Raw genomic sequence first — 14,214 nt, 5'->3', positions numbered from 1 at the left:
CATGTATCCCCATGCCCACAGAAGTTCTTCCCTGAACCCTAAAGTCATCTTCCATAACTAAAGAACCCTGGCTTATCCCAAGCTCTGCATCAATGACAACTGAGAAGAAATGGAACCATGTGTAAAACATAAACAAGATGAAATGGAGTATAGAATTTTGCCTAGCAGGAGTGAGGCCCTGGGTTCAATTCCCAGTACTGGAAGAAAAAAAAAGAAAGAAAGAAAGCCAGGCTCAGTGGCCATGCTTGTAATCCCAGTGGCTTAGGAGGCTGAGGCAGGAGGATCACAAGTTCAAAGTCAGCCTCAGCAACTTAGTGAGCTCTTAAGCAATTTAATAAGACCCTGTCTCCAACTAAAGTATAAAAAAGAGAGCTAGCTAAGCACCCTGGGCCCAATACCTGGTACTAAAACAAAGATGGATTGGAATGTACCCCATCCCAGAGCTAGATGCAAAGCAAGCATTAATAACCCCCTAGTGCAGACAGACCTGTACATGTACCTATGTAGCAACCATGAGGGATGACACAGAAAGACTGACCTGGGATTCAAGAGACCCTCAGTGTTGGTCTGAGTACCACCACTAGCTTCATGAGAGGCCTGATTACAGAATCACTATAAAAGAAACTGGAAGAAATCATAGTTTACACCTGGAGTCTTAAAATAGGATGGACAGGGTTCCTTCCCAAAGCAGATAAAGCATATGAAGAAGAAACCCCTTCCCTGACAGCACCCCCTGCCAGATGAGCTGTTCTCCTACTCTACCCTGCCCTGCATGCCACTCAGTGACACATTAGGAAAAAATCTCTCTCCCCCAACCTAACAACCTCATCTACTCTGCCCTGTTTTAATTCCAGCATTACAAAGAAAGTCCAGATAGTCATTTTCTGACACTCCCCAGTTCACTGTCCATACATGGTGCTTCATCAGTCTGGGAATGTCAATCACTTCTTAAACTGGCCAACTCTACAGCACAGTGACTACAATGGCCACTAGGTGGAGAATGCTCCTTGGCTGTAGGGCAAGGTACACCTGCTTTAGGACCTAGAAGTTTGATTTAATGCCCAAGAGAATAGGGAGATTTTTTTTGAACCTCTGTATTTGATATTTCATTTAACCCTCAAGACAAGTGGAAAACTTTTGATTTCACAGGATGAAGTGGGAGACAAAGTCTTGACAAAGCTTTTGCATCTAAGTAGACTTGGAGATGTTTGACCCTATTCTTTCTTTAAATGTCTGCTATCTCCACTTTCCAAGGATGCCTTGCCCTTCCCCTAGGACATTTTCCTTCAGAGAACATCTTTCTTTTTTTCTTTTTCTTTTTTTTACATTTGAATCAGGTGGGGTATAATTTCTCATTTTTCTGAGTGTACAGCAGAGAACATCTTTCTAGGAGGGTTTTCATTTAATCTCCTGCCTAGGAGCAACTTGATACCTGGCCTGTTCAGCAACTTTTATTGTTTTATTTTAAGGCACTTCTCTGATCCATTCTTGTTTCCTTTCATTTGTTGCAATGCTAAAGAGTAAATCCAGAGCCAGGCATAGTGGTGCATGCATGTAATTCCAGTGATTTGGGAGGCCGAGGCAAGAAGATCACAATTTCAAGGCCAGCACCAGCAACTTAGCAAGGCCCTAAGCAACTTAGCAAGACCCTGTCTTAAAAAATAAAAGATGGGGGATGTAATTCAATGGTAAACCATCCAATAAATTCAATCCTCAGTATGAGAGAGAGAGAGAGAGAGAGAGAGAGAGAGAGAGAGAGAGAGAGGAAGAAAGTAAACCTAGGGCTTTGTGTATTCTAGACAAGCACCTGGACACCAAACTGATTTGGAGGGATTAATCCCACTCCCTGATTCCATAAGGTGAGCATGAATCCCAGCCTGGACTATTAGAATAATAAATCAGGATCTATTAGGGCAATCCTTGCCTACCATAAGGACAATCTGCCTGAGAATTAAGCAAACAGAGAAATAATCTGAGAAATGAAAAGAGACTATTTGTGATGAATACCTGGATTTAGTCATGCCTGAAGCTGATATTCCTAGGACTTTTCAGTTGTGACTTACTTAAATCAGTTTGAGTTGGATTTCAGTGGCTTCCAATCAAGAGTTCTGCCTAGAGGATGAAGACATAGGTCAGTGGCAGAACACTTGCCTAGCATGCAGGAAGCCCCGAGTTCTATCCACAGCACTGCAACACAATTTTTTTTTAAGTCCTCTCATCCTAAAATCTTCCTTCCACCTCAAGATGGACTTGGCTGCCCTTCTATGATTCCAGATTAACTTCATCCCCCTCTAGCATTGCCCTTAATACACTGTTAAAATAATCTGTTTAATTTCCTGATTTCCTATCCCCTTTTTAGATTAGAAACTTTTGTTTATGTTTTGTTTTTCTGGCAGTACTAGGGATTGAACCCAGGGCTACCCTACTACTGAGCTATATTCACAGCCCCTTTTAATTTATTTTTCCTCTTTCCACTTTTTTTATTGGTGCATTATAATTGTTACAAGCACTTTTTTTTTAATATTTATTTATTTATTTTTATTTTTTGGCGGACACAACATCTTTGTATGTGGTGCTGAGGATCGAACCCGGGTTGCACGCATGCTAGGCGAACGCGCTACCGCTTGAGCCACATCCCCAGCCCCACAAGCACTTTTGATTTTTTATTTTGAGACAGGATATCACTAAGATTTAGAAGCTGACCTCAAACTTATGATTCTTCTGCCTCAGACTCCCAGGTGACTAGGATAACAGGTGTGTTCCATCAGACTGGCTACATTAGAAGCTCTTTGAGAGTAAGAACTGGGTTTTAAACCCAACATAATGACACAAGCCTGTAATCTCAGCTACTTGGAGGGCTGAGACAGTAGGACTCCAACGTCTGCCTGAGCAACTTAATGAAACTCTATCTCAAAATAAAAAAATAATAGGGGCTGGAATCCAGGGGTAGTAGCACATGCCTATAATCCCAACAATTCAGGAGGCTGAGGCAGGAGAATCACAACCAAGCTAGCCTTAGCAATTTAGAACCTCGGCAGCTTAGTGAGTTATAAAAAATTAAAAAGGACTGAGGAGGGGCTGGGGTTGTGGCTCAGAGGTACAGTGCACACTAGTATGCGGAGGCCCCGGGTTCCATCCTCAGCACTACATAAAAAAAAATAAAATATATTGTGTCTATCTATAACTAAAAAAAGTAAATATTTTAAAAAGTGGGGGGGCGCTGGAGTTGTGGCTCAGCGGTAGAGTGCTTGCTTAGCATGTGCGAGGCCCTGGGTTCGATCCTCAGCACCACATAAAAGTAAATAAAATAAAGGTATTGTGTCCACCTACAACTAAAAAATAAATATTTTTTTTTAAAAAAAGGACTGAGGATGTAGCTCAGTGGTAAAGCACCCCTGGGTTTAATCCTCAGTAACACACACACACACACACACACACACACACAATGGGTCTTATTTATCATACTGTGTTCCTAGTACCTAGCATAGGACCATGATTATTTTTTTTTTTTTTTGTAGTTGTAGTTTTGGTACCACGGATTGAACCCAGGGGTGCTTAACTGCTGAGCCACATCCCTAGCCCTTTTATTTTTTAAAATATATTTTATTTATAGACAAGTTCTAGTTGAGTTGCTTAGGGCCTCACTAAGTTGCTGAGGCTGGTTTTGAACTCACTATCCTCCTGCCTCAGCCTTCCGAGCTGCTGGGATTATAGGCAGGCGCCACTGCGCCCAAAGATTATGTTTGTTGTATTTTGTTGCAGAGCTAGGGATCAGACTCAGAGCCACATACATATTAAGCAAGTACTCTACTACCAAATTGCATCCCCAGCCCATTTTTAAATTTTAATTTTAGACAATCTTGCTAAATTGCCCAGGCTGGCCTCAAACTTGGCGATCTTCCTGCTTTAACCTCCTAAGAAACTGGAATTACAGACATGGGCCACTACACCCTGCTGCTAGGAAAGACTTCTTGAAGAAGATGAGCCTCTAATGGTTATGGAGGTCAAAGGAACCAGGTTGCTGAGATGGGAAGAGGGTTAGTGAAAGGACTTTGAAGAGGTTAGTTGTGGGGTCGAATAGATTGTTAAAATAATGGCCTTCTAGGAATCTTTTCTCCCTGGGTTCTTTTTTGCAATGTGACTGTCACTACTCTCATCACCCAACATCTGTTTCCTAATCCCTTGAATCTGGGCTGGCCTGGAATTGGTGTTGATCAGAGAATGCAATGACATGATATTAGGTGACTTCCAAGGCTAGGACTTAATAGCCCTTGCAGCTTCTAGTCCTTCCACTCTACCTGAGTGCCACCCAGAAAGGAAGTCTAGGTTAGACCATGAGGATATGGTACACCGTGTGGAAACCGATCGCAACAGCTAGCTCCATAGGTGTGAAGGAGGCCAATCCACAGCACAAGCAGCCCTAGAGGAGAGCAGCAAAACTGCCAAGCTAAACCCAGCTAATCTACAGAATTATAAAAGAGAATAATTTTAGGTCACTAAGTTTGGGAATGATTTATTATGAAGTTAAAGTCTCACAGAATCACCAGCTATCATAATTATAGATTATTTTATCTCACATTATCTATTTTCCCTTCTTCCTGTAGTAGGATTTTCCTTGAAGAACCCCACCCTTAATTTATTTGATCCAGGTGAGGGTGACCTCCACCCTCCTGGCTTTTCCTAGAAGCTTTAAGAAGGAATTGCTAGGGGCTGGGGTTGTGGCTCAGCGGTAGAGCGGTTGCCTAGCATGTGTGAGGCACTGTGTTCGATCCTCAGCACCACATAAAAAGAAATAAAATAAAATAAAGATATTATGTCCATCTACAACTAAAAAAATTATTGAAGAAGGAGGAGGAGGAGAAGAAGGCATTGCTAAATGAGAAAATGAGAAGGTCTTGAGCCCATAGCTGGTAGTGGCTTTCTTTCTCACCTATTGAGGAACACCTGCCAGAGAATGGAATCATAGGGAAGAAAACAGAATACAAAATGAGTCTTGACCCCATTTTGGGGGGGACCCCAAGATCCATCTGTTCCTGAAGCCTGATCCATGTCTGGACTTTAAAATTGCCTAAGTCAGCATGCACAGCAGCGCACATCTGTAATACCAGCATCTCAGGAGACTGAGGCAGGAAGATCATGAGTTCAAAGCCAGCCGCAGCATATATATATATATATATATATATATATATATATATATATATATATATGATGTGGCTCTGTGGTTTGGGTTCAACCACCAGTACCAAAAAAATAAATAAATAAATTCACTATTTTCTGTGAGATTTTAGTTGGATATCTCTTATTTACAACTGATGAACATATATTCTGAAGGTCTGAAAGTCTGACTAAGCAGCTCCAGGACTGTTAGGGTAGGACAGAGAATGGGGTTCCTAGGGAGTATGGGAAAATAAATTAATTTTTCCTTGGCCTCTACTATATAGAATGAGACACAGACTAAAGAAGTCCTGAATACCTGTTACTCATTGTGATTGTGATAAAGTGCTGTAAGGGAAAATACCAGGGCAACCAGAGTGTATTGTTTCCTTCTTGAAGAAGTGACCTTGAAGAAGTGACTGCCCCCCCCCCCAGCAAAGGGATCCATATCCAAGGCCTTGAGCATGCTAGGCACACATTCTACCAATGAGCTACACTCCCAGCCCAGAAAGTTTCATTTACACTGGGGTGCGTCTTCCCATAGTTCCTATCTTCCCCTCTAGTATTGGCCTTGATATACATGTTATGGGCTGGGTTAGTGGCTCAGTTGTAGATTACTTACTTGCCTGGCATGTGTGAGGCACTGAGTTTGATTCTCAGCACTGCATATAAATAAACAAATAAAGGTTTATCGACAAAATTTTTTACAATATATATACTGTGTTATGATGAACTGTTTAATTTCCTATCTTCTCTTTTTTACACTAGAAGCTCTTTGGGGTCAAGAACTGGGTCTTATTGATCATATTGAGTCCTTGGTACCTAGCATGAGACCATGATTATGTTTTTTTCTTTTGTTCTGTTTCGGTGCTGGGAATCAAACACAGTGCCACACCCCCACTCTCCCAGCTACCACCCACCTGCATAGCTTAATTCCCAGTTAGCTTTTTCTTTTTCTTTTTTTTTTTTTTTTTTTTTTGATGGTAGTGCTAGGGATGGGACCCATGGCCTCCGCATGCTAGGTACCCACTCTATTCTGAGCTATAGCGCCAGCCCCATCAGTATTAATTTATTTGGTACCAGGGATTGAACCCAGGGTGCTTAACCACTGAGCCACATTCCCAGCCCTTTTTTGTATTTGACCTAGAGACAGGGTCTCACTAAGTTTCTTAAGGCCTTGCTAAGTTGCTGAGGCTGAGTTGAACTCTCCATCCCCCTGCCTCAGCCTCTAAGCCGTGGGATTACAGGCGTGCGTCACTGTGCCTGTTTCCATATATTTTTTTAATGTCCTCCTTTTAAGATGTCAGGTTTAATCTCCACTCTTCTTCTAAGCATGAGCTATACTTGGTGACTCACCTCTAACAAACAGAACAAGGCAGAGGTGAGCGGAGTGTGACTTCTGGCAGTAAATCATGGAAGACATTGCAGCTTCAGTCTTTCTCCCTTGGATCCACAGCTCTGAGGGAAAACATCTGACATGTAGTGGGAATACTCAAGCAGCTCTAAAGAAAGACTCTTGAGAGAAATGGACGTCTCCTAACCAAGGACAAAGATTCTTTGCATGGACAAACTTTCAGTCAGGCTCCTGAACCTTCTCCTAGGCCCATGTGTGCTTCTTATAAAATCCAGTTTTAGCAAAGAACCCTGCTAAGTCAGTTTAGCAGGAACTCCCTTCACTCAGTATCTGATCAACCTCAATATCTGATCAGGTTCCTCACCCTCCACCATCCCCCAGGTGATGTCTGATCACCCTGGCCTGTTATAAGCAAGAATCTTGTTAGGTCTGTTTAGCCAGAATCCCCCTCTCCCTGTTGTTTCCTCTTTGTCCTTTTCTATGCCCTGACACTCACCCTGCTCTTTGGCTATAAATTCCCACCTGCCCGTGCTGTACTCAGGGTTGATCCCAATCTCTTTCTCCTACTACAAGACCCCATTGCAGTGATCCCTGTATCAATCATGATGTTTCTAAATAAAGTCCACCTTACTATGCCTTAACAAGTACCTGTGAGTAATTTATTCTGAACTTCATTGGCCAGCCAAATTATTGGGGTTTTTTGGGTGGTTTTTTTTTTTTTTTTTTTTTGCAGTGCCAGGGATCAAATCCAGAGACTTCATGTGCTCTCCCACTGAGCTAAATGGTCATTATATAAAGGAATTAAGTTATAGAGTAATCTATTATACTGCAATAAATAATATAGATCTTTTTTTTATTTTTTTTTATTTTTTTAACATTTATTTTTCAGTTATCGGCAGACACAACATCTTTGTTGGTATGTGGTGCTGAGGATCGAACCCGGGCCGCACGCACGCCAGGCGACCGCGCTACCGCTTGAGCCACATCCCCAGCCCCAATAATATAGATCTTAATCTTAAAAGCAATGAGAATTCTTTGAAAAGTTTTAATGAAATAGGAATGATAACAGGATGACTTTGTTGACATGTAAGCAGATGAGTAATCTGCCCCTTGCCTTAGTAGGTTCAGTTTCCACACAGATCAACCAACTGCATATTGAAATTATTCAAAAAATCAGGCTGTGAGGACACATGTCTGTAATCTTAACCACCTAGGAAGCTGAAGTAGGAAGGTCAAAAATTTCAGGTTGGACTGGGAAACTTAGCAAGACCCTCAGCAACTTGGCAAGGCTTTATCTCAAAATAAGAAATAAAAAGGAGGGAGGGGAGGGGAGGGGGGATAGTAGGGGATAGGAAAGGTAGCAGAATACAACAATTACTAATTGGGCATTATGTAAAATTGTGGATGTGTAACCGACGTGATTCTGCAATCTGCATTTGGGGTAAAATTGGGAGTTCATAACCCACTTCAATCTAATGTATGAAATATGATATGTCAAGAGCTTTGTAATGTTGTGAACAACCAATAAAAAATAAAAAAAGAAAAAAAATTTAAAAAAAAAAGAAATAAAAAGGACTGGGGATTTAGGTCAGTGGCAAATCCCTAGTACAAAAAAAAAAAATTTAAGGGCTGAGGATGTACCACAGAGGGAAAAAAGAGAAAAAAATACTCAGAAAAAAATAGTCTATATTGACATGTACACTTTTTTCCTTGTCATCATTCCCTAGACAATACAATAAAATAGCTATTTACATAGCATTTACATTGTGTTGGGTATTATTAGTCATCTAGAAATGATGTAAAGTATAAAGGAGGATGTGTATAGGTTATATGAAATATCATGCCATTTAATTTATTTATTTATTGCAGTACTGAGAATTGAGCCCAGTGGCACTCTACCACTGAGCTACATCCCCAGCTTTTTAAATTTTTATTTTGAGATAGGGTATCCCTAATTGCACCAGCTGGTCTCAAACTCATGATCGTCCTATGCTGGCCTCTCAGCTGGGATTACAGGTGTGTGCTGCTGCATCTCACTATTTGTTATATTTTTTAAAATATTTTTAGTTGTAGATGGTCACATTACCTTTATTTTATTTATTTGTTTGTTTATTTGTTTTATGTGGTACTGAAGATCTAACCCAGTGCCTCACATGTGCTAGGCAAGTGCTAGAAGAGACTTGAGCATCTGTGGATTTTGGTATCCACCAGGGTCCTGGAATCAATCCCCTGCAGATACCAAGAGATGACTGTACTATGGCCAAGGATCCAAAAGAGGATAGTAGGGACACAAAAGAAGGGGGAATATTTTTTTACAGGGGAGGATATTTATAAGGAGCCTTTATAAAGGGGCTTATACAAGGGGTTTTAAAACATTCACGTGCTGGGGCTGGGGCTTAGTGGTAGAACACTTGCTACCATGTGTGAGGCACTGGGTTCGACTCTCAGCACCACCTAAAAATAAATAAATAAAATAAAGGTATTGTGTCCATCTATAACTAAAAAATAAGTAAGTAAGTAAATAAATAAATAAATAAAACATTCAAATTAGACCAGAAATGGTGGCACATGTCTTATAATCCCTGCAACACAGAAGGCTGAGACAGGAGGATCTCCAGTTCAAACCTAGCCTCAGCAACTTAGCAATTCCCTAAGCAACTCAGTGAGACCCTGTCTCTAATAAAATATAAAAAAGGACTGGAGATGTGTCTCAATGGTCAAGCACCCTAGATTCAATCCCTGATACCAATACAAACAAACAAACAAACCTCTTTTCTTCTTTCCCCACCATCCACAGGCACCTCAGTCTGACATTCAGGGCCCTTTAAACTGAGAATTCTTTTTTTTTTTTTTTTTTTTTTAGAGACAGAGTCTGTCTCTAAAAATGCCTTGCATTTGTGCCAGCAAATGCAAGGCACAGAGTTTTGCTAAGTGCCTTTCATTTGCTGAGGCTGGCTTTGAACTCGGGATCTTCCTGCCTCAGCTGCCAGAGCTGCTGGGATTACAGGCTGCGTCACCATGCCTGGCTTCAGGGCCCTTTAGGACTGGCTTCTGCAGCTCTGTCCAGTCCCATGTCCACGTCTGCTGTTTTCCAGCTGCACTGAGCTCCAGGCAGGCCCTCCCCAAAGGGCCTGGTGGATCCCCACCTTGGTACCTTTGCTCCTGCTGCTCTTGTGGCTGTGGGTGTCCTTTCTCTGTCCTACCTGCCCCTATTCCAGCCATCCCACGAGATGCCTGCCATTCTGCTTTCCAGACCCCTCCCAGGCATTCTCTCTTTAAGATCTGTCGTGACCTGAACATCTAAACCCTTTCCTCTCTCTGCTAATGAACAATCCCTCCATTTTTCCTTTCTTTTCTTTTCCTGTCTTTCTTTCTTTTCCCACTTCAGGGGTTAAATCCTACTGGATTCAAGCTGAGGGAGAAGTAACCCTCACAGTCTCTTGACCAAGTTTCTGTGGTCACAGGAGTGTGTTCTCTAAGCTTTTGGATGAGTCATGGCCCATAGTTGCTAATATTCAGATTAGTTGTGCTTTACTGATAAGGAGTGAATGCCAGGCATTGGCACTGTGCTTTACATGTGTCATTACATTGAGTCCTGATGGTAGAAGTATTATTCCCATTTCACAGAAAGTGAAACCGAGGCTTAAAGTTTAGTGACTTGTCCAAGGTCACAAAGCAGTTTTCAGGATTCAAATCCAGATCTGACTCTAACACCCAACCTCTCATCACTTAGAATCTATCAATTTCTCCTCCTCTTTTTTTTTTTTCTTTTTCCTTGTACTGGGAATTGAATCCAGAGGCGCTTTACCACTAAGCCACATGCTCAGCCCTTTTTACTTTTTATTTTGAGAAAGTGTCTCACTAAGTTACTTAGGGCCTTGCTAAATTGCTGAGGCCGACTTTGAACTTGCCATCTTCCTGCCTCAGCCTCCTGAGCTATTGAGATTACAGCGTATGCCATCACACCCAGCTCACCTCCATTTTCACTAGCCAAACCAGACTTCCCTAGAGCACACTGAAGAAGCCTGGGTATAAAAGAGGTAGATAAAAATAGCAGGCAAAGTAATAATGATCTCCATCCTGAGTATTGGGTATATGTGTATTTTTTCTATATAGTAATATGTCAATTAACAATGTGGGAAGATGTTGTGAGAACTGCATTGTTAGACAGTTCTGTTTTGTGCAAACATCTTAGTGTTTTTACATAAACCTGAATGATATAGCCTATAACACACTTACGCTATATGTTACAGGTTCCAAGGCATAGCATAGTACTGTATTGATGCTGTACACGAATGTAACAATGCATCTAAACCTTTCTTTTTTTAATATTTTTTTAAGTGTAGATGGACACAACACAATGCCTTTATTTTTATGTGATGCTGACAATAGAACCCGGGTTCCGCCCGTGCTAGGCAAGCGCTCTACCGCTGAGCCACAATCCCAGCCCTACATCTAAACTTTTCTAAACATAGAAAAGGTACACTAAAGACCACAGGAATTTTTCAGCTATAGTATAATTTCATGAGACCATCATTACCTACATAGTCTATGGCTGACAGAAACATAGTATGCAATGTATGACTACATTTTAAAACTTTCTCAAAATAAAAATTGTTAAAAAAGAAAGAGATGATGAAGGAAAGAAGAAACATCAGGACTGGATCAGAGGATGGGGTAAGAGTTGGGGACAGGCCTGAGCTGGAACAGGGCCTGGCCAGAGACCAGGCTGGCTCAGCAGTAGCCCTTCCACACAAGAGCCCCAGTGTTCCCTGGGACCGGCTGCTGGCCAAGAGCAACACCGTTGGCATCAGGCAATGTCTGCCCTCTCCTCCATGACTCTGCTCCCAGGCAGGTGGGGGCGGGTGGGAACTGGCCTCAGGAGACCCTCCTAACCCCGGTTAATACTCCAGGAGCACAGTTTGCAAACCGTACCTAAGGCATGGTATATGTCATGAGGGCCCTGTCAGTACTGGCCAAAAGGGCAGGGAAAGCAGTGTCCAACCCTACATTATACCCCCCTTCCACACAAACATCTTCAGATGAATCTGCACCTTCTGGGGGCCACAATTAAGAATGCTGGGAAATGAGCTGGGGATGTGGTTCAAGTGGTAGCATGCTCACCCGGCATGCGTGAGGCACTGGGTTATATCCTCAACACCACATGAAAGTAAAATAAAGATATCGTGTCCATCTAAAACTAAAAAAAAAAAAAAAAAAATTAAAAAGAATGCTGAGAAATAAAATAAATATAAGTGAAAGGGATAGTTTTAAAAAGAAAAAATTAAAAATAGGGCTGAGTATGTAGCTCAGAAGTAGAGCACTTACCTAGCATGTGTGAGGCCTTGGGTTCTAGCACCACAAAAAACAAATAAATAAATAATAGCTGGGTATGGTGGCACATGCCTGTAATCAATCCTAGCAACTCAGGAGGCTAAGGCCAGAGGATTTAAAGTTCGCAACCAGGGCTGGGGATGTGGCTCAAGCGGTAGCGCACTCGCCTGGCATGCGTGAGACCCGGGTTCGATCCTCAGCACCACATACCAACAAAGGTGTTGTGTCTGCCAAAAACTAAAAAAAATATATATATATATTAAATTTCTCTCAGCAACTGATCAAAAAATAATAAGGATCAGGGATTTAGCTCAGTGGTAGAGTGTCCCTGAGTTCAGTCCCCAGTACCAAAAATAAAAATCAAAAGGACTGGGGATGTAGCTCAATGGTAAATTGCCTCTGGTTCAATCTCCAGGAAAGTAAGAAAAGGAAGGAAGGAAGGATGGTAGGAAGGAAGGCAAACAGGCAGAGGCTGGTCAACCAGCCAGCAGAAAGTGTTTGATGTGTCTGGGCTTTGGGGCACATGCCTGCAGACACAACTTCTTGGGAGACTGAGGCAGGAGTTTCATTTGAGCCCAGGAGTTCAAGGTCAGCCTGGGCAGCACAGGGAGACCCCCCCATCTCAAAAAAAAATATGTATATATGATGTGGTAGCATGTCCAGTTATCCAGAATTTGAGTCTCAATTCTGCCATTCATTTGCTAATTCACCTGAGGAAAGTCATTCCATCTCCCAGAATTTGTTTCCTCATCTGCAAAGCAGACTGAAGGCTACCTAAGCCACTTTGCTTGGTGAAAGGATCAAAGGATATAGTATGTGCAACAACTACTGTGGTGCCTGGCACACCCAGTCAAGGAGGAGTCTTTTCCTTATTTCCCATTCCATTTCCAGCTGGGCACAGGGGCACACACCTGTAATCCCAGCAACCTGGGTGGCAAAGGCAGGAGGATCACAAATTTAAGGTCAGCTGTGGCAATTTAGAGAGCCCCTGTATAAAAAAAAAAAAAAAAAAAAAAAAAAAAAAAAAAAAAAAAAAAAAAGAGCCAGGCTTTGTGGTACATGACTGTAATCCCAGAGTCTCTGGAGGCTGAGGCAGGAGAATCAAAAGTTTAAGGTGAGCCTCAGCAACTCAATGAGGCCCTAAGCAACTTAGCATGACCCTGTTTCAAAATAAATAATAAAAAGAACAGGAGATGTGGCTCAGTGTTTAAGCACCCCTGTTTAAGCACCCCTGAGTTTAATCCCCAAGATCCCTGGAAAGAAAGAAGCTAGAGTATGCCCATTTTCTAGATGAAGAAACTGAGGCAGACTGAAGGCATGAATCTTAGACGGAAGGCTTTCGCGTCTGAAGAGAGAAAGGAAGAGAGAAAAATGAATGTGTTTGAGAAAGAGACTACAAATATAACTGGCAAGAAGACTGTATGTTATAGAAGTCCAGTAAGGTGGCACATGCCCATAAATCCAGATATTTATAAGGCTGAGATAGGAGAATTTGGGGCCAGACTAGGCAACAACATAGTGAAACTCTTGTCTTTTTTTTTTTTTTTCAGTTTTCGGTGGACACAACATCTTTATTTTATTTTATGTGGTGCTGGGGATTGAACCCAGCGCCCCGTGCATGCCAGGCGAGCACGTTACCGCTTGAGCCACATCCCCAGCCCCAGAGACTCTTGTCTTTAAAAAAAAAAAATGTCCAGACACAGTGGCACAAACCTGTAATTCTAGCAGCTTGGGAGGCTGAGGCAGGAGGATCGTAAATTCAAAGCCAGACTCAGCAACTTCAAAGCACTAAGCAGCTCAGTGAGACCCTGTCTCTAAATAAAATACAAAGTAGGTCTGGGGATGTGGCTTAGTGGTTGAGGGCCCCTGAGTTCAATCCCTAGCACCACCCCCCAAAAAAAATTTTAAGAAGTCAGCGAGGCCCTAAGCAACTTAGTGAGACCCTGTCTCTAAATAAATTACAACAAAGGGCTGGGGATGTGAGTCAGTAGTTAAATGCCCCTAGGTTAAATCCTCAGTTCCAAAAAAAAAAAAGTGTGTTATCAAAAGAGACAAGCTTGGTGCCCTTCCCTGACCCCTCAGTATCTCTCCTTCCCTTCAGTAACTGTTTATCTGCCTACAAGTGGGGTCCAATTCACTGCTTTATCTCTGGGATTTAAAACAGAAAATAAACCTTCAATAAATAATTGTTCATTGGATGAGCAAATGAATGAATGGTCTTGATAGAGAGGTCAGACTCTGCTGAGATTCAGTGTAAGAGTTTGTGAGTGTTTGAGCTGGGTCAGAAATGGATGTGCAAAACATATCCTAGGGCCTTAGAGTTGAGGGTTGCCAGTCTGAGGACTTGGGGATCTCAGCTATGTAAGTCTCTA

This window comes from Urocitellus parryii, chromosome 1, assembly GCF_045843805.1.
Source record: "Urocitellus parryii isolate mUroPar1 chromosome 1, mUroPar1.hap1, whole genome shotgun sequence".
In the NCBI taxonomy this organism is placed as follows: domain Eukaryota; kingdom Metazoa; phylum Chordata; class Mammalia; order Rodentia; family Sciuridae; genus Urocitellus; species Urocitellus parryii.
The sequence above is the reverse complement of the archived record's forward strand: the minus strand, read 5'-3'. Positions refer to the sequence as shown.